At 45.0% G+C, this 21708-nt stretch overlaps 2 long non-coding RNA genes across 3 annotated transcripts in view; one reads left to right on the top strand and one right to left on the bottom strand.

The window, feature by feature from the left end:
• The window catches only part of LOC310667913, a 32487-nt gene extending 11052 nt beyond the window's left edge, over positions 1-21435 (top strand). The window contains exons 3-9 of one of the 2 annotated variants that reach the window (XR_014506406.1): positions 4586-4686; positions 6532-6684; positions 8832-9003; positions 11978-12033; positions 12143-12340; positions 15220-15346; positions 17269-17908. This is a non-coding gene — a long non-coding RNA (uncharacterized lncRNA). Of the gene's footprint in view, positions 1-4585; positions 4687-6531; positions 6685-8831; positions 9004-11977; positions 12034-12142; positions 12341-15219; positions 15347-17268; positions 17909-19149 lie in introns of those variants that run through there. The other variant, XR_014506405.1, reaches the window with a different exon arrangement.
• On the bottom strand, positions 1307-6268 carry LOC310667952. The gene is made up of 2 exons (XR_014506475.1): positions 6026-6268; positions 1307-2766 (listed from the first exon to the last, which is right to left on the bottom strand). It is a non-coding gene; the product is annotated as an uncharacterized lncRNA (long non-coding RNA).
• Positions 21436-21708: the final 273 nt, after the last annotated feature.

Here is a 21708-nt window from a genome sequence, read left to right as displayed (position 1 = left end):
ATACTTTGACAGATTTTGTCATTCCTGGGAGGCAGGTCCCAGATAGTGGTTCTCCTCCAGGGCGATCGACTTATGAGGTGCTGCAGGGTTCCATATTGTCCCCGTATGCTTTTCAGTCACTCTGCTGTCCAGAGATTTGGGCATCAGTAGACTGATGGCACTCATCTCTCTATCTCCCCTTTTCGCCAGAGCCTAAGGATGCATTAAAGCTATAGTTAAAGCTATGGTTTCCCCAGTAGTGATGTATAGAAGTGAGAGCTGGACCTTAAAGAAGGCTGATCGCCGAAGAATTGATGCTTTCGAATTATGGTGCTGGAGGAGATTCTTGAGAGTCCCATGGACTGCAAGAAGATCAAACCTATCCATTCTGAGGGAATTCAGCCCTGGGTGCTCACTGGAAGGACAGATCCTGAAGCTGAGGCTCCAATACTTTGGCTACTTCATGAGAAGAGAAGACTCCCTGGAAAAGACCCTGATGATGGGAAACATGGAGGGCACAAGGAGAAGGGGACGACAGTGGACGAGATGGTTGGACAGTGTTCTCGAAGCTACCAGCATGAGTTTGACCAAACTGCGGGAGGCAGTGGAAGACAGGAGAGCCTGGTGTGCTCTGGTCCATGGGGTCACGAAGAGTCGGACATGACTAAATGACTAAACAACAACAAGGATGCATTGGGAACCATAAACTAATTACCTATCAGCTGCGAGTGACTGGATGTGGGAAAACATAGGAAGTGAATCTGGATTGAAAAAGGACTGCTGCATCATCAGGTAACCAGTTCTTCTGGCAATAGGTGTACAGCTTGTTTTAGACGTGGTCAGAGCCGCAGACTTGGGCTACAGATATGGGTGCCCAGTGTGCATTTTGGGGCCTCTTCCTCTGCCACAGGGCCTCTGTTGGTGCCCACCACCTTCTGCTGATGGCGTTCTAACCTGTTTCTTTACTTTCATTTGGTTTTTCCATGTGTCTGTTTGCAACATTTATTGTTTGCTTCTATTACTTCTTTGAACAAAACCATTTAAAATGTAAAGCATGCAAATAATAGGATTGCAGCCTTACTGCAAATCCCACAGGAGGAAAACACTCGGGCCCATCACCAATAGCCTAATTTTTCATATAGTGGAAAGCAAGAAACAAACTTCTGCCCTGGCCAGTGTGAGGTGATAGGGCCTGGGATGTGAATCTGCCACTCTGCTCTACACCAATTTCCTTGAGAATTGACTTCTCAGTTATCAATTTTTTAAATTTCTCACTATGCAAGTAACTGGTGTGCATATATAACAACAAAGTAAGGACTCAGCTCCATTAGTGAAGAAACAGCAATTTTAATGCACTATAAACATTCAACATCAGATGGCGCAAGAGAACAGGAATTTTAAAACGTGTGATTTTCCATAGAGATTTTTTTCTTTCGTTAAACCGATCAAATTTCTGACTTATTTATGGCAGGTTTTCCCCCTGTGTCTAGATCCACCCTAAGTTAGCAATCAATAGTAAAACAACAGCCATATCGAAAACCAGCAGGCCATGCTGAGTGCAGTGATAAAAAACTTTTCACAAAGAGGCAGAGCTACCTGCCTCCCAAATGACAGCAGGGAGCAGGACTTTACCGATTTCTTTCAGCAAAGAGTCCTAGTATACCTGGGGCTGCTACTGAGAAGGACCTGTTTTATGTGGATGCTAATCGGGCCTCTCCATAAGAATTTGGAGCAGGCCCTCACCAGATGTTTCTCAGATTTGGGGAAGGCAGAGGGGAGAGGGTTTTGCCACAGAGCATACACTGAACTGTAGCCAACCCTGGCTCAGTGTTAAATGTCTGTGTATGTTAGATATGTTTCCAAATACCTGGACTGTCACATTCACACATTTAGGTGTATACCTAAAAACACAGCATGTGAAGAGGCTTAGGATCAAACGGCGTATCACGGCACGTTTCCTCAGAAATCATAATGCTCCTTCCCTCATCCCAGCAGTTCTCTGGCCTTCACCTAACTTCACGAAGCTGAAATAGATATAAATACATACGAACAGCATGGCCCCAGCAGCAAGAAGCAAAAAGGCAGCTTCCAGAAAGCTCGGTTTAGACAGATTGGCAGATACTGTTCTGTAGTGAAGACCGTCTCCAGACGCCATCCATTCTGGAGCAGAGTTGAGTGCAGTCTCATTTTGCAGTGCTTTTTCGAAGAGCTGGTCTGGAGTTTGTGCCTTCCTTAAGAAGGGCGAGTGGCAGGACTCCTGAGGTTTTGTGAATTCACTTAGGAATGGGATGTCTTTTGCAGGGTCCTTAGAAAGAGGAGGCAGGAGACGTGTTTCCAAGTTGGGGCTGGGAGGAGCGGGGTGAGTGAGGCAATCTCCAGAACAGCAAGGTACAGGAGGACATTTTCCCGGGTGCTTTTTGGAAGGTGAGGAAGCATGTTTTCTTCTGCGGTGCTTTTTGGTGGGTGAAGAATCTCCTTTTGCGTGCCTTGGGGACGAGAGGTCTTCAGGGCGCCCTTTGACCTTTTTTGAGTGAAAAACAGAATGGAAAGGTTTCTTACAGCAAGGACATTCAGCCTTGGTTTCCAACAAGTCCTGTGTACAAGAAAAGCAGAAGCTATGTAAACAAGGGTTTACATACAGCATATTGCCAAAAGTTCTGAAACAGAGAGGGCACGTGGAATATTGAGACGCATCAGGCACCCTTATTGTCTGGTGCAAATCCTTTGTGCCAGCTTTGGGCGAAGGGCTTTTGGCCTCTGTGATCTCCTCATTTAGTGACATTGGATCTGTAAGTGAGAAGAGGAACATTTTAGCATCCGCAGTGCTATTAAGAAGGTACAGAACAAGGGTGGGGAAACTGTGGCCCTCTGGTATGTTACTGCGTTGCAATTCCTGTTATTTCTGGACTTTAGCATTGCTGGCTGGGGCGGAGGGAAGAAGGAATCCAACATGGAGGGTCACAGGCTCCCTTCACGTGGTGTTGAGCAATTTGGCATGTAACCTTTACAGTGACCCGCTGAACAACATCAGTATTCCCAACTGAGGACCTGAAACTTAAAGATACAGTCATACCTCAGGTTGAATGTGCTTCAGGTTGAGGACTTTCAGGTTGCACTCCATGGCAACCCAGAAGTCATGGAGCGCGTTACTTCTGGGTTTTGCCGCTCACACATGCGCAGATGCTCAAAATGATGTCCCGCGCATGCACGGAAGCGGCATAACGCGACCCACGCACGCACAGACGCGCTGTCGCATCTTACGTTCTATTCAGGATGCGAACAGGGCTCCGGAATAGATCCTGTTCACATCCCGAGGTACCACTGCAGTGGCTTATTGAAGGGTGAGGCAAGATTTGAATCCAAAGCTTCCTGCTACATAATATATATATATATATATATATATATATATATATATATATATTCAGTTGTTTTAAAACATAAAAAGTCTCCAACCGGTTTGACAAAAGTACAAAAGTAAAGCGCAACAAACAAAACCAGTCTATACCCAGAAAATTTTAAAACAGTGATAATACAGAAATAGAGTAGTACCTCTAGTTACGAACTTAATTCATTCCAGAGGTCCATTCTTAACCTGAAACTGCCCTTAACTAGAGGCGTGCTTTCGCTAGTATGGCCTCTTGCTGTCACTGTGCTGCCGGCACACGAGTTCTGTTCTCATCCTGGGGCAAAGTTCTCAACTCGAGGTAACTCTTTCAGGTTAGCGGAGTTTGTAACTTGAAGCATTTGTAACCTGAGGCATTTGTAACTCAAGGTACCACTGTATACAAATGCTCACCCAACAACATAACAATAAGGGCCAGGTCTTACCCACACCACTAAAAGGCAAGCGCCACCATAGGAAGCATCATTTATTAACCAGTGGCCTGAATTAGTCTGGTGCCTAAAACTAACAAAGGTGTCACCAGGTGTGTTCTTCCTGAGAGAACATCCCACAGATTGGGGAGCACCAATGATAAGGCTTGTTTTCAGGTACTCACACCTTCATACCACTATTGGACTAGACTCAAATCTCAATCTCTTAGAGGCTGCGCTACACTATTGCCACCCAACAGCATACCCTCCAACAATTCTCTGATGAAAATAGGGACGCCCCATTCCACAGTGATAATTTTACTATTTATACCCCAGACATCTTACTGGGTTGCCCCAGCCACTCTAGGAAGCCTCCAACATATATAAAAACATTATAAAACATCAAACATTAAATAAACTTCCCTATACAGGATTGCCTTCAGACAGCTTGGGGGTTGGATAACTCCATACCATCCAACTTTTCTCCAAGGAAAACAGGGACGTCCTAAGGAACATAGGGACATTCCAGGATCAAATCAGAAACCGGGATGGCTTCCTTAAATCAGGGGCATCCCTGGAAAATAGGGACACTTGGAGGGTCTGCAATAGCACCCAGACAGAAATTCAGGACAAATGTAGACTTTTGTATAGGCAAAGCTTCTAAGGCCTTATTTAGCTTTATATGTTAATAACAGCCTTCTGGAATTCGAGGAAAGCAAAAACTCATTGTAGTTTTGAAAGGTTCTGTCTGCCATCTTGATTCAAAATGCCATCTGATTGTACCCAAATATAGATGAAAAACAGCTCCTTGATCTCAGGAACCATCGAGCAAGATTTGGTTTCAGTATCTTAAGAGCTGTCCGAATGCATAGAGAACAAACAGCTTTCCAAAATGTACAGTAGGCTTGGTATTTAGTTGCTAACCATTACCAGTGCAATTAAACAATTGCATGAATTAAACAATTCCTCCTCATGAGGCCGGAGGAACATCTCCTGGCTGTGAGTCGTGGAGGTTGCTCCCTGCAAGGCCCTTTCCACCTGGCCCAGGGGGTGAGGCCACACTCACAAGCCCCAATGAAGAGGCTCCTCATGAGGCCAGAGGAACATTGCCCGGCTATTGTTTTATTGATTTAATAGGCTGTAAAGCACTTTGAGATTTTTATTAAAAATATAAAGCGGTATAGAAATTTTAAAAATAAAATAAATATAAATATCTTAAGAGCTGCCCAAATGCATAGAGAACAGACAACTTTCCAAAATGTAAAATAGGTTTAGTAAAGGTAAAGGTAAAGGGACCCCTGGCCATTAGGTCCAGTCGTGGCCGACTCTGGGGTTGCAGCGCTCATCTCGCTTTACTGGCCAAGGGAGTCGGGGTTTGTCCGCAGACAGCTTCTGGGTCATGTGGCCAGCATGACTAAGCCGCTTCTGGCGAACCAGAGCAGCGCACGGAAACGCCGTTTACCTTCCCGCTGGAGTGGTACCTATTTATCTACTTGCACTTTGATGTGCTTTCGAACAGCTAGGTTGGCAGGAGCAGGGACCGAGCAACGGGAGCTCACCCCGTCGCGGGGATTTGAACCACCGACCTTCTGATCAGCAAGTCCTAGGCTCTGTGGTTTAGACCACAGCGCCACCCGCATCCCTAGGTTTAGTACTTAGTTGCTAACCATTACCATTGCAATTAAAACAACTTATCACATGTTCATTCATCCCAACTTAGTCTTCCGTCCTCCCTTCCCCTCCCCTTCAACACAACCCTTGAAATTTCAAACCCACCCTAAAAGATTCAGTTAAAACTTACGTATTTGTTATTGAATCTGTTACATATTCAGGCCTCTACATATGCACAGCAAAGAAAGAAATCAGGAAAATTTGAATGAGAGGAAAAAAGCAGGGAGAGAAAGCAAGTAAACTTCTCGGGGACTGGAATGGGGAAGTGGGGAAGTCATAACCCTTAAGTCCCCAATGAATGATTCGAAAGCCCCATGACGGGTCCAGGAGATCCAAAAGAATTTTGACCAAACAGGTGACAATTTCCTTGGGGGTGGACAATGAGGGGACAAGGTGTTCAGGCCTAGCTGAAAATAGCAAGGATTGTTCAAGGTGTTACATTAGAAACCTGGGCCTTACATGGAATAATATGTTCTTTAATTTTAAAATAAATAAGCAATCACAATATACACAATAATTTCTGCTACATTGGGGGACTTCTGGCTGGGAAGGACAAACGTACATTTTAATGGCGAAGTGAGTTGCTCAGTGAGTCTGTCAGGAGATGCACATGAGATGATGGAGGAGGAAAGATGCTCTTCAAGGTTCCAAGACGGTTAGAGTTTGTGAAAGCTCTAACTGTCACTCCCAGTTCCGGCAAGCGTCCCTATTTTCCAGGGATGTCCCTGATTTAGAGAAGCTGTTTTCTGGATTCTGAATGTCCCTCTTTCTGTATTTTCATTTGAGAAATGTTGGAGGTTATGGAGTTATCCGACCCCCGAGCTGCCTGAAGGCCATCCTGTATAGGGAAGTTTATTTAATGTTTAATGTTTTAATGTTTCCAAATATGTTGGAAGCTGCCCAGGGTGGCTGGGGAAACCCAGTCCAGGTGTGTGGGGGCATAAATAGTAAAATTATCATTGTGGAATGGGACGTCCCTATTTTTATCGGAGAAATGTTGAAGGGCTCAGTGCTTTTTTTCAAAGAAGCCATCTCTCACTGCTTCTTGCTGGCTATCTCTCCTGACAGACCTTCGGGAGTAATGACTTCCAAGCAAGGACAGCTATCAGAAGACAGCCTGGTCCTGATGTGGGCAGCATGGGAACTTTTTAAAGCAAAACAAACAAGATTGGCAGGCTTGGGGAATGGAAAAGTCTGGCTCTTTCAATAAAGTTCAGTAAGGTAAGTTGGCAACCTTCTCCCAAAAATTCAGAAGAAATATATTTTTCTCTCCCAGTATATATATTTTTGGGGAAAGCTGAGTATCATTTTGTTACCAACCAACCAAAGTTTGAGAGCTAAAAAATATCTGCACAGCTCTAAAAATTACATTTTTGGCTAATAGGTAAGAAAAGCCCTTCTCACTTTTATGAACGCCACCCTTATATAACCCAAAGGTTACGTTAGAATATTGTCCCAGTTACTTGAAAAAGTTGGGGAAATGACTTTCTTTTGAACCAGGAGCAGCCTTTTTCTGGCACTATCAAATCAGACAGAAGTTTAGAATTGCTTATTATTATTATTATTATTATTATTATTATTATTACCCTGCCCATCTGGCTGGGCTTCCCCAGCCACTCTGGGAGGCTCCCAATAGAATATTAAAAACATGATAAAACAGCAAGCATTAAAAACATTTTAAAAATTGGGCTCTGCACTCACACAGCCGTATAAAAACATAATAGGAACTATAACGACATACCTCTCGGCTTACTGAAAGCATCAGTCAGATTAGGAAATGTTTGATTCAGGTATAAGATGAGACTAAGAAATCAAAAGAGACATATCTCTTAATTTTTTAGATTCTGTTAACATTTATGTAGATGCGGGAAATTTATTCTTTGCCCCTCGCCCTCCCAAAGTATATGGAATTAATTAACATTATATCTCTGGCAATAGGCAAGAAATTCAGCTCTGGAAAACAGCAACCATGGTGCTTCATTGGAAACATATTGGTCACTGGAGGAACACAAAACCAAATTCAATAGATCATTAAAAACAAACAGCCAAGGAAACAAATGCATATTAAAAGCTTACTTCCCCAGGCTGGAAATGCTGATCAGATGTGTATCCAGTGCCAGATTTATGCATAAGCTAAACAAGCTATACAGGGACACGGGTGGCGCTGTGGGTTAAAGCACACAGTCTAGGACTTGCCGATCAGAAGGTCGGCGGTTTGAATCCCTGCGACGGGGTGAGCTCCCGTTGCTTGGTCCCTGCTCCTGCCAACCTAGCAGTTCGAAAGCACGTCAAAATTGCAAGTATATAAATAGGTACCGCTCTGGTGGGAAGGTAAATGGCGTTTTCGTGCGCTGCTCTGGTTCGCCAGAAGCGGCTTAGTCATGCTGGCCACATGACCCGGAAGCTGTACGCCGGCTCCCTCGGCCAATAAAGCGAGATGAGCGCCACAACCCCAGAGTCGGTCACGACTGGACCTAATGGTCAGGGGTCCCTTCACCCTTTACCTTAAAGAAGCTATAGCTTAGGGCCCCACTCTCTTGGCCCCCCCCCCAAAAAAAAATTAAAGGGAAAAAACCTGGATGTACATTTCCAAAATATAAGATAAAAAACAAATAAAATAAAACCTACATACAGCAGCAGTGTTTTGTGTTGTGTAGGCTCCTATGATGTAAGTCATGGGCCCCGTCTGCTAGCCTCCCTAAAATATCACTGGTTTGCTCATTTCTATATATAGGGTGCCTACATTCTGCATGGACTCATTATTTTGACTTCTAAATGACTTTAGATACCTATTAGGTCCATAAATTGTAGGGACATGGGTGGTGCTGTGGTCTAAACCACAGAGCCTAGGGCTTGCCAATCAGAAGGTCGGCGGTTCAAAACCCCATGATGGGGTGAGCTCCCATTGCTCGGTCCCTGCTCCTGCCCCCATAGCAGTTCGAAAGCACGTCAAAGTTCAAGTAGATAAATAGGTACCGCTTTGGTGGGAAGGTAAATGGCGTTTCCGTGCACTGCTCTGGTTTGCCAGAAGCAGCTTAGTCCTGCTGGCCACTTGACCTGGAAGCTGTCTGTGGACAAACGCCAGCTCCCTCAGCCAGTAGAGCAAGATGAGCGCTACAACCCCAGAGTCGTCTGCAATTGGACCTAATGGTCAGGAGTCCCTTTACCTTTAGGTCCATAAATTACCAAATTCAACACAAAAAACAGCGACAATTTGTTGTTGACAAAGGACAGCTGGACATATAAAGGGCCCCATTACCTTCAGTAGCTTAGGGCCTCATCAAACCTAAATCCGGCCCTGAGAGCATCCCCACGCACATGTTCAGTTAATACAAGGAAAGAAAAATGGGACTCTTCTGATTTTGCAGCTGCCGTACTGTGGGACTGAGGTGCCCATTGTATCTCCAGTGGAGATACAATGGGGTGGACCTGCACTTTTAAGACGGGCCTGCTTTTCCAAGACAACAATCCAATGCTGGCTAAATTCCACAGGGAGAGAGATCTTAATGGGCTTGAGTGAGCAGGAAATTAGACAGAAAGGTAATTTCAGAACCTGTTTTAACACTTGGCACAATGTCATGTGCCAAGGAACTGCACGCCTCCCTGTCTTTGACTTGGTTGTTTTTAGCTTTTGTGTTTCTCTCTCAAGTGAGCTGGGGAAGAATTTGGGGGAGAAGAATCTGAGCTGGAGAAGAATTTGGGGGCTTGTAAAGCTCACTTTGAGGTGGGCTTCACAATCCCCTTTTCCCCCAGCCGGAACTCAGTTCTGACACCTCTCAGGTGGACACCATTGCCATTATAAGAGAACAAGGGAGGCGTCCGCAGTGGATTCTGGCACCTCTTTTCCTAGAAAAATAGGAAATAATGATTCTCCAATGCTGAGAACTTTGTTGACAAAGGTGGCCATCTGAGGACAAATATGTGTAGAACAAAGAGAAGGAGAAGGACCGAGGCAAAGGAGGAAACAAAGTACAGGAAGAATATGACTTAAGGAACCTTGAATTTGCTGTACAGAAAGGAATCTGTCTAGAGACCCAGAGCCAATCTCTGCTAAGAGCTAGCCTAAACAAACACTAGATCACATGGTAAAAATGTTCTTGATCTGAATGACTTCAGGACGTAGGTGGGGGAATCACATGGTTGAATGTATTCCCACATTACCAGCAAAATCCCTGCATGATCCAGGGGGAAGAGATTTTCTTGCCTAAAAGAAAATCTAGCATTCTATGTGCAGGATTGTTTATTTATTTATATGCATTGAGGGTCCCCAAGTCATGTGGCCCACCACCTGCAGATTGAAGTGGTGCACTCTCAGTACAGCTACTGTTTTGGAATAGAAGATGCTCTTTTGCCCTGGTCTGTAGTACCCCATCCCCTGGAATCACGAGCCTTCCAAAATCCCCTCGTGTGACCTTGCAGACAGTGGAACCGGGGAATGCATTTCGCCAGGATAACGAGGTGAAGGGAGGAAAATGCAGTCCTCGCAAATTTCAACATGCAAATGAGGCCAGAGGGATGGGAAAGATTTGCGGAGCAGGTTGGACGCAGGGCGATGGTATCTCTCTGTCAGTGTGGTGTAGTGGTTAAGAGCGGTAGTCTCGTAATCTGGGTTCGCGTCTCCACTCCTCCACACGCAGCTGCTGGGTTACCTTGGGCCAGTCACACTTCTTTGAAGTCTCTCAGCCCCACTCACCTCACAGAGTGTTTGTTGTGGGGGAGGAAGGGAAAGGAGAATGTTAGCCGCTTTGAGACTCCTTAAAGGGAGTGAAAGGCGGGATATCAAATCCAAACTCCTCTTCTTCTTTGTGGAGAAGCACCACTTCGTCGCGACATATCCTAGCAACGTCTGGTTAGTGCTAGGTATACGATTTAATTGACAACAGACAGAAATCTAATCCTGACCTCTTCCCACTCCCACCGCCCGCTTTTTAAAAAAAGGTTCTCTGCAGTGAAGGTCTGTGAGGGTCAAAGGAGAGTTAAGGGGGTGATGGGAGTGAAATGATAGGTACCATATGGTTTTCAAATGTGAAACAGATTGGAGGTGAAACATTGGCATGAATGCCACATGCTAAGCCCGATTTGCATGGTAATTTGTTGACCACCACTGCAAGGCTTGTCTGGACCACGGACACTTTTCTGGCTTGCCACTATTTAGATGCATCGGAGAATGCGATTTCACAACTCAGAAAAAGAAAATTAAATATACACAATCAGTTAAAACTGGTGGCGCTAGCCCTTCTGTGGCATATTTTGTTGTTGTTTAGTCTTTTAGTTGTGTCCGACTCTTCATGACCCCATGGACCAGAGCACGCCCAGGCACTTCTGTCTTCCACTGCCTCCTGCAGTTTGGTCAAACTCATGCTGGTAGCTTCGATAACACTATCCAACCATCTCGTCCTCTGTCGTCCCTTTCTCCTTGTGCCCTCCATCTTTCCCAAAATAGGGTCTTTTCCAGGGAGTCTTCTCTTCTCATGAGGTGGCCAAAGTCTTGGAGTCTCAGCTTCAGGATCTGTCCTTCCAGTGAGCACTCAGGGCTGATTTCCTTCAGAATGGAGAGGTTTGATCTTCTTGCAGTCCGTGGGACTCTCAAGAGTCTCTTCCAGCACCATAATTCAAAAGCATCAATTGTTCGGCAATCAGCCTTCTTTATGGTCCAGCTCTCACTTCCATACTTCACTACTGGGAAAACCATAGCTTTAACTATATGGACCTTTGTCGGCAAGGTAATGTCTCTACTTTTTAAGATGCTGTCTAGGTTTGTCATTGCTTTTCTCCCAAGAAGCAGGCGTCTTTTAATTTCGTGACTGCTGTCACCATCTGCAGTGATCATGGAGCCCAAGAAAGTAAAACCTCTCACTGCCTCCATTTCTTCCCCTTCTATTTTCCAGGAGCTGATGGGCCCAGTGGCCATGATCTTTGTTTTTTTGATGTTGAGCTTCAGACCATATTTTGTGCTCTCATTCTTTCACCCTCATTAAGAGGTTCTTTAATTCCTCCTCACTTTTGCCGTCAAAGTTGTCTCATCTGCATATCTGAGGTTGTTGATCTTTCTTCCAGCAATCTTAATTCCGGCTTGGAATTCATCTAGTCCAGCCTTTCGCATGATGAATTCTGCATATGTTAAATAAGCAGGGAGACAATATACTTCACTATAAACATCAGCGATTGCTGGCTCTGCTTACAGTTTCCCACAAAATGCCCACTGTAGTTGTTGACTAAGGGAAAACCAGAAAAGAGAAAATAAAACCAATTAAGACAGGGGTAAATGTTTTTAATAAGTTGATCCTCCGCATTGTAGAAAGCTGAATTGACACAAAGGAGGTTTATCCAGAACTCATTATAGGTGCTTATTCATGTTAATGAAGGATGGCCGAGAACTTAACATTTTAGAGCACAAACGTAAGCATGTCTACTCAGAAGTAACATGGGATTTTCTACTAGGCGAGTGCATGTAGAATTTGTAGTACGGAAGCCACCGATCGAAGAATGTGAAATGTGAACATTACATTTCTAGGGAGATTGGAGCCAGCAGAACTTAGAGCAAGCGAAGAGCAACAGCCACAAAAACCTGTAGGTATTGCAAGCGGGATGGAGGTTGTAGCTCTCAAAACTCCTCTGGGACCAAGCCAACCTTTCATGACTGAAAAAGTGTCTGCTTGCCTGCTTTTTTTCTTTACAGGCTGGAGTAGCAACGAACAAAGGACTGGCCTGTTCCCAATCATGATAGAAGCCAGCCCTGGATGCATGAACCTTTTCAACTACTGTAGGAATACGAGCCCCTGTTTCTCTTTTCCCCGTCCCCTAGATAAACATTTTATCCAGCGGTACCAATTATGCACCCCAGAAATGCTTCTTTCAAAGAAACGCCCATTGTTTGGTGAGTTTGCCTCCCTACCCAGATCTTTCCATTGCTCCCTTGTTCCTCGTTGCTTGTTATTCCCCCCCTTTCTCCCCCCTTCCCCCCCTCTCTCGAAGCTTTGAAACATGTTGTTTCCAGATGTAGGCCCCAAGTGCCCTGTCAAGAGCTTCCTGTCCTGTTGAGTTCAGAGCAGATGGAATTACACAAGACTTGGCTGAAAGAATCCAATGCTCCATCTCCTTAATTAAACCCCGAGATTGTACAGAGGCTGCCCTATTCCTGGCAAGGACCCTCGCGCACCCCCACCCTCACGCACCCCCACCCCGCAACGTAGTAAACGAGCGGCTCATTAAAACCATGACATCCCCGCTGACGAGGTGTTCGAAACAAACATTTTCCCCTCGACAAATATACGGCCGACCTCCCTAATTAACTCTGCTACCTTCTCAGATCATCCATTGAGGGCGGCTAACTGTTTGCACCCTTTCTGAGTCAATGGTGCTGTCTTGTATGGCAGGACCCTAAGTTAGAGACCCTGAATAATAATAATAATAATAATAATAATAATAATAATAATAATAATTTGTCTGGCCGGGCCTCCCCAGCCACTCTGGGCGGCTCCCAACAGAATATTAAAAACACAATAAAACAAGAAATGTTAAAAACTTCTGGAAACAGGGCTGCCTTCAGACGTCTTCTGAAAGTCAGGTAGTTGTTTATTTCCTTGACATCTGGTGGGAGGGCTGTGGAACCACTCGGGCGCCACTACTGAGAAGGCCCTCTGCCTGGTTCCCTGTAACTTCACTTCTTGCACTGAGGGAACCACCAGAAGGCCCTCGATGATGGACCTCAGTGTCCGGGCTGAACAATCAGGGTTGAGACACTCCTTCAGGTATACTGGGCCGAGGCCATTTAGGGCTTTAAAGATCAGCACCAAACGTACTGGGAGCCAATGTAGGTCTTTCAGGACCTGTGTTATATGGTCTCGGTGGCAACTCCCAATCACCAGTCTAGCTGCCGCATTCTGCATGAGTTGTAGTTTCTGGATCACCTTCAAAGGTAGCCCCACATTGAGCGCATTGCAGTAGTCCAAGCAGGAGATAACCAGGGCATGCACCACTCTGGCAAGACAGTCTGTGGGCAGGTAGGGTCTCAGCCTGCGTACCAGATGGAGTTGGTAGACAGCTGCCCTGGACACAGAATTGACCTATGCCTCCATGGACAGCTACAGGTAGGTAGCCGCGTTGGTCTGCCATAGTCGAAACAAAATAAAAAAATTGTGTATGCACACGAAAGCTCATTCTAATAACAAACTTATTTGGTCTCTAAGGTGCTGCTGGAAGGATGTTTTTTATTTTGTCCATGGACAGCTGTGAGTCCAAAATGACTCCCAGGCTGTGCACCTGGTCCTTCAGGGGCACTGTTACCCCATTCATGACCAGGGAGTCCCCCACACCTGCCTGCCCCCTGTCCCCCCCCAAACAGTACTTCTGTCTTGTCAGGATTCAACCTAAATCTGTTGGCGCCATTTATCCTCCAACCACCTCCAGAATAATTGGAGGTTTGATAGGCCCTGTGTTGTGCCTTCTTCACAAGACAGCAATATCTCACTGGGTAACCAAAGTAGAATCTCACAGCATTTCCCCCAGGGACGTTACTAGGTTCCTGCCTGGGGCACAAACGCATGTGGTGGAAAGGTGCCTAAAATTTGCACGTGCTGGTTTACATGTATAGAGATGCCTCTGGGAATGTAAGACTGTGTGTGACAGGAGTGATGCCAGCCACCCTATAAACAACATTTGGAAAAGCGTGTTAAGTTTTAAAAAGTGGGGGACGGGGGGAGAGACAGATGCAGATGACCTGGGCCCCTCTGAGCCATCGCCTAACAACACCCCGATTTCTCATGCTAAACACCTTTTGGAGAGTTTTCTGCGGCCAAAATTAAGTGTGTGTGTGTATCGGTCAGAGCTCAAACCGTATATAGTGTTACAAAAGTTGGGTACCTCCCAGTGCCCTTAAAATTGGGTGGGTGGTGGTGGTCAGGAGAACCCCCAGAACTTTGGGGAGAATGGGGGGCTATCATTCTGTCTGGCTTCATAATCCCTCTGGTATAAATTCAGAACCCATTTCAGGTGTGGGTGAAGGATCCCCAAACCCTCTACCCCAGAAAGGTGGGGTGCTTAAATTGCCCATAGACTATAATAGAGCAAAGCCACATCACTGGGATATTTGGGCGACTTAAACCCTCTGAGCTCTGGGAAATGGATGTGGGCAGCAAGGTCCCTTTTGCCCTGGCAGCCTGGTCCCCTATTGAAAGCAGCAGGTAGCAAAAATAACATGAAATGGATAAAACAAGCAGAAACAAATGAGTAATGAACTAAATGTGATTTTACCAAATGAGCAACTAAACCATTTCCCCCTTTGATATTGAAAATGAATGGAGCAACAAACACATGCTGAGGACCAGCTGGGAAGGGGGGGAAAGACTGTTCCTCTGAGCCACATACCAGTTTCCCCCGGGATTTGCAGCTGTGCCTGTGTGAGAATAGGTTGTCCGTTTGATTTTTAAATGTTTTGAGAGCTGCTTTTCAGCCCCTGTTAAAGGCCAGAAGGTGAGATAATAATTCACTAAATAAATAAATAGAGTGGGATTCACTTAAGGCGTTCCATCAGCGGAAGCCCTGGGCAAAGTTTTGTGCTTGCGCAACGAGGATTCCTGCTTTGGCAGTGTCCCCCAAATTGACTCGGTGGTGGTGGTCAAGAGAACCCCCAGAACAGCATATTGGGGGGAGGATGGGGGGCAGCTTTCTGTCTGGCAAGCTGAAATCCTTGCCCTGATGGAACTTAGCGTGACATTGAATTCCTTCCATAATCTCCACATTTCTGCCTTTTCATAGAAACCAGCTAAAACCTTTACACAGCTTCTACAATATGTCCAGGCTTTGACTCAAATGCAATTGTGAAGGAGAGGAAGTTTCTGATTTAGAGAGCAGCCATTGGGAATGCCTATCAATGCGTGTCTTTGTGAGTGTAATATTATATAGAGGACTTTATCGAGAAGTCAAATGTGTTGCCTTTGAAAATGGCAACCAAGAACTGATCTCAGTGATCTAAGAAGCGATCCTTGGTTCTTTGTGTGTTGTGGCTGCTTCTAGTTTAATTAAGGGTTTTTCATTAGATATCTGAAGCTCTGGAATTTTTATTATAATACATTCTAAGTTTTTAAACTTTATTGTGTGTCGTTGGGCAGTTGTTTAATAAATATCATATAAGGTAAAGGTAAAGGTACCCCTGCCCGTACGGGCCAGTCTTGACAGACTCTAGGGTTGTGCGCCCATCTCACTCAAGAGGCCAGGGGCCAGCGCTGTCCGGAGACACTTCCGGGTCACGTGGCCAGTGTGACATCGCTGCTCTGGCGAGCCAGAGCCGCACACGGAAACGCCATTTACCTTCCCGCTAGTAAGCGGTCCCTATTTATCTACTTGCACCCGGGAGTGCTTTTGAACTGCTAGGTTGGCAGGCTCTGGGGCTGAACACGGGAGCGCACCCCGCCACGGGGATTCGAACCGCCGACCTTTCGATCGGCAAGCCCTAGGCGCTGAGGCTTTTACCCACAGCACCACCCGCGTCCCTTTCTGTGGGACATCATATAATCACCTTTTAAATACATTGGGCAAATTGTATAAGCCTGTTCCTTGCCTGGTAAGTGCCTTTGCTCAGTGGGGCTGTGGCCCATAGATTGCAGCAAAATACTGGGCAAGGTTTTACCCAGTATTTTGTCTGGGCAATGGGCTCATGGGGAAAAGCTGTCCCATGAGCCCTTGCAAAGGGGAAGTGAAAGCCTATATAAGGCTGCTTCCCCTAGAACTCATGGCTATTTTGCTCAGGAGCTTCCTGCCTTCCCACCCACAGGATAGAGGCTTCACTGAGCAATTTTGGGTCACTGGTTGACCTCATTGGGTCCCCCCAATGGGCCTTCCCCTCAGTGAAATTATGGCCTTCCTTTGTTAGGTGAATGACATTTGTACGAGGGCGGAAATGGTATTGGGCAGGATCAACATAGTATGGGGGCCCCCATAAGGTACCTGAGAGGAGAATTGAGCACAGCACCCCCAGGCTTGAGGTATCAGCCTGGTAGGAATCTGCACCCGGGTCGCCCACTGAGAGCTTGCTTGGCTTGCACCATGGCAAGGTTCAACATTGGTTGACTCCCATCGCACAAGCTTGAAGCGGTCCAAACCCAGTGGATCCATTCCATCAACATGGGGCTTCTGGAATGATCAACTGATCCTGGCTCCAATGCCATGCCAACCCTTGCCCTGCCTGCTGTTGTCAATGAAGATTTGGCCTGATTTTACTCTATCACTGTTATACAGTCTGCTTATTTTGCTGCTCTCATGGGTCACATAATGTATCTTCCTGGGCAAATAAAGATCCTGTCCCTTTGGGGGCACTTATGAGATCTGTTTCTCTCTCTTTTTGCATGCCAGATATGGCTTAAGCTTGCTGTTTTTGTTGTTTTGCAGCTGATATTTGTATTTTAATCTTTTATTAACACTGTTAGTAACCTATCCAGAGATCAATGTAGTTGATGGTGACATTTGACACTGTTGTAAATAAATCAATATAACCACATATGATGGGGACTGATGGGAAAGAAAGTGATCCCTAAAGCATGAAGGCCTCGATCCATTTAGGATTCCGTGCTGCTATGTCCTGTTTTGCAACATAGCAACTTCAGAAGTTGCCTTTGATTATTTTTTATGCAGACATCTACGCTCCATACAGAAGGAAATGTACTGAATGTTCTTCCGCGATTATTGTTCCACTAGGAAATCACTCACAGTAATACCCTGCAAGCAGAGTAATTACTATTTACAAAGATCTGATAAAGTCTTATATTTTCCATTAGTACTGGACTATACTAATTTCCTGTCTTTTTATAGTGTAGGCACTTGGGATTCCAACTCATTCTCAGAACTCTAAAACCATGAGCGGTGAAGAGGAAAAACACCCTTTTCTCTAGGATAGATGGTGGCTCACACTTCATCACAGGAAATTCCAGGGCGATGGAGGCAGGCCATTATAAAGCTTGGCTCCTCAGTCCCAAAATTCTAGACTCAGCAGTGCCCTGGAAAATGCTGGGAAATAACTGGGGAATACCAGTTAATCCTGAAGTCCCACGTGCGTGGGGAACTACAAAGAAGAAATGGCTGGCTGGCTGAATTCAAGTAAGCATGCAGGGCTTGACTCACTCTTTAGCCAAAACAGCCCCCAGCTGAGTAAAACACAGATCTATGCAGCAAGGCACAGGAAATATAAATTGTTAGACCTTTAATGTCCCAGTGTTAAGCGCTTAAAATGCTGCTTCCCCCACCTTTACTCCTCTCAAATAGATCACAAACTTAAGTAAGTTTAAATGCTTTACTTACAGTAGCCATAGGCATCTCACTCATGTATCGTTCAATGCTTACAGCAGAAAAAACGCAGGCAAGGTAGTCTTGGTTACAAAATACAGAGGTTGGTCTCAGACACGTGGTCTGAGTCTGAAGTCCCAGCCATGTGCTCAGCTTACACAGTTCAAAGCAGGGGTGGGGGGGAGAGATGAATCGGAAACAAACAATACTTCCTCCCTAAAGGTAAAGCTCCTGCCAACCTAGCAGTTCGAAAGCACGTCAAAGTGCAAGTAGATAAATAGGTACTGCTCCGGCGGGAAGGTAAACGGCGTTTCCGTGCGCTGCTCTGGTTCGCCAGAAGCAGCTTAGTAATGCTGGCCACATGACCCGGAAGCTGTACGCCGGCTCCCTTGGCCAATAAAGCGAGATGAGTGCCGCAACCCCAGAGTCAGCCACGACTGGACCTAATGGTCAGGGGTCCCTTTACCGTTACCTTTAAAGGTAAGGCGCCTAGCTGCGCCTTCTTTAACAATTTACAACTCTGTGGTCCTTAAACCCTTTCTTATTGGCAAAGACAGTTGTGTTTGATGGCATGAAATCTCCCACAGAAAGGGGAGGTGAAAAGCCATCAACAAAATCAATCCTAAGGGATGGGATGAGAATGATCTTACCTAGAAGCCTGAACAGGAGTGAATGAAGTGGCCATCATTTTCTCTCTCAGTGGCTCCTAGATGAAAGATGCCCACAGGGCTGCCGTTTCAGCAGTCCTTGTGTTATTAGTAACCGACATCCCGCCAGCAGGAATTGGCTATGAATTATCCACAAATAAGCTTAAATGTGACTGAACACATTTGTTTGTTTCTTTTGATGATGGGAGAATTCTGTGAAAACAAAAGATCAGAAGACAGGACTAAATTGCAATTTCCAAACTGGCTGATTTCCGTTTAAATGGGAAGTAAAAATCCCACTGTCCCGAGGGGAACAAGATCTAAAAAGCAAAAGGTTCAGAGTTACCTCCTTTTGTGATGGTTTTGAGCTTTCCCACAGGTAGTGATTACCAGTGACTCAGTAGACAGAGGCCTCCGGTCTGAATTCTTTATTACATGTTACTCAAGCAGTCCAAACTCATCAGTTCTGGTAATATTACCTCTTCTGAAGAGCTAAGCTTTTGGAATCATGCAAATTGAGGCTTTTAAGAGAGAGATCAGCAGACCCTTGCTTCTGAGTGGGATTTCTTCTTTCAGGGTGCTGTTTTTATTCATTAATTTCCAACTACATTCACATATTATAGGGATCAGAGGGGGAAGACATCTGAGTACACTTAATATCCAAGTAATTGAAGAAGCAAATGGTTCCACCCATTTTTAAAATAGAGCATATATTGTCACATGTATAAGAACCTTCATGACAAGTTTTCTCATTATTTCTTAGGAAATGGGGTATTTGAAGTAAAACCTATTTTAGATGGAAAGGAAGAGTATCAACATGTGTTTGCATCAATAGGAAATAGCAAAGTAGTGTCATAGAGCTTCTTTATGCTGATGACAACGTAGTGTGCGCACACTCGGAGGATGACCTCCAGACCATCCTAAATATGTTCAAAGAAGCTTATGAAAAGCTTGGCCTATTGCTCAGGAGCCAAAAAACCCAATGTGCTGCATCAACAAACACAAAACCAACCCCCTTGCAGCACCACAAATCTAACTTAATGGTGTAATGTTGGGAAATGTTGATCATTGTTCCTATCTAGGCAGTTATATTTCCACAAGGGCCGACACTGATGCTGAAATCCAGCAATGCCTGAGGTCTGCAAGTGCAGCTTTCTCCCAATTGAAGTGTAGAGTGTTTGAGGACTGGGATATTCGCAGGGAAACCAAAATGCTTGCTTACAAAGCTGATGTACTATTCATTTTACTGTGCACTTGTGAAACATGGACCACTTACAAACGCCATTTCCAGCTCCTCGAAAGATTTAATCAACGGTGTTTCTTTTTTTACATATCACTTGGGAAGACAGGTGAACTAATGTCAGTGTACCGGAAGAAGCAAAGATCACCACTGTCAAAGCAATGATTCTTCAACATCAACTTTATTGGACTGGTCATGTTGTTCAGATGTCTGATTATCATTTTCCAAAGCAACTACTCTATTCCGAACTTAAGAATGGAAAATGTAATGCTGGTGGACAACAAAAAAGGTTTAAAGACACCCTCAAGACAAATCTTTAAAAATGTAGTGTAAACATCAACAACTGGGAAACACTGGCCTGTGAGCGCTCCAGTTGGAGAACAGCCTTTACCAAAGGTGTCATGGACTTTGAAGACGCTCAAACTCAGGATGAAAGGGAGAAACATGCTAAGAGGAAGGCATGTTTGGCAAATCATTGTGATCAGCTCCCACCCAGAAACCTATGTCCCCACTTTGGAAGGACGTGTGGATCCAGAATTGGCCACCACAGTCACTTACAGACTCACTGTTAAAACTGTGTTCATGGAAGACAATCTTCCTCGACTATGAGTGATTGCTGAAGAAGAAGAAGAAGAAGAAGAAGAAGAAGAAGAAGAAGAAGAAGAAGAAGCCAAGAGGTTAGCACTCATGATTTTGGTGCAACTCTAGCAGGGACTTGGAACGAACAGCGAGAGCTTATGCTTTGAACATACTCAAACCCCACAATATTCTGTTACCTTCTTTCCTCTAGTTCAGTGTAATGTACTTCTGGTTGTAAGGTAGAACAGTGAACCAGGAGTTTCCTGCACAGACATTCCCTTAGACAAGATTTATAGGGTCTGGTTTTCCTGCTTTCAATCATTCATTTCCTTTCTAAAGGGTCTATTCCCCTTCCTACTCAGTTGCTTAAATTAGGGCCAGTTTGTGCCCTAATATAACACTACTTTTCTCCTCTTGTCTGTGACCTGTGTGTTTCAGTGCTGTTTTCTTTCCTGAGTCAGGAAGAAAGGGGCAGCTGGTTGCTGCCTTCCACTCATCGCTGTTATTTAACATCCAGTATGTTTGCTTTCCTTCCACAGCTGCAGTTCTGTTCTGCCTGCATTCAGTCTCTGACACCTTTGCTGGGAGCCAAATCCTGCTCATTTGCATGTGTGCAGCTCCATCAAGCTTTGAGATTTCCCAGGCATCCACAGAATTTCTTGGTGTCCCTCCACCATAATTTCTTTCGCTGGGCAGCCTCATTCCATGAACGCATATTATTGGCACCCTTGGTTGAAAACAAACTTCGCTGCAGAAAGATTAGCCATTTCATTTTAGGACCATACGTTTGGTTGAGATGAAACCACCAGGTATAAAGTCAATTTATCAGGATTATCCCGGCTTCAGCTGACCTCACATTGCACCAGTTGTGCAATGCTGGCTTTGTGCTGGTTCACAGCACACATGTATGTTCTCACAGTGGTGCTAAATGGATCGTCCGTGCCATAGATTCATGTTCCCAGCGTTGGCCTTGGATAGACAAAAGTGGTCATAGATGCAGGTAAAGTGCCCCTTTGCCATTTGACCAACTTTTAAATACCTTTGTTTTTATTGCCTTTGTAGCCCATTTTACAGCTTAGATGCATGATCCCAACCCCCCGTCATATAAGACAATAAATTTGAATCAATGGATTTGTTAATAACCATTCACATATGTGCTGTTTAATGGATAAGAACATATGTTTTGAATTTTCTCATGGAGAAGAAGAAATGAAGGAACGTGAACATAATGCTGGCCTCTCAGATCAGTCTTGCCGGTTTTCAAGTGAAGATGCAGTAGTGGTTTCAACCACTTAGTTGAATCACTAGATAATAATAATAATAATAATAATAATAATAATAATAATCTATGTCCCAGCCACTCTGAGCGGCTCCCAACAGAATATTAAAAACATGATAAATGCAGACAACGACCGTCAGCAAATGAAATGCGGTTGCCTGACTTTTAGACCTGGAGCTGTTGCACTGAGAAAAGACAGCTGGGGAGGCCTCTTTCCTACCCTT

The sequence above is a fragment of the Podarcis tiliguerta genome, assembly GCF_965153285.1.
Source record: "Podarcis tiliguerta genome assembly, chromosome: 17".
Taxonomy (NCBI): domain Eukaryota; kingdom Metazoa; phylum Chordata; class Lepidosauria; order Squamata; family Lacertidae; genus Podarcis; species Podarcis tiliguerta.
This window is presented reverse-complemented; position numbering and strand designations above follow the sequence as displayed.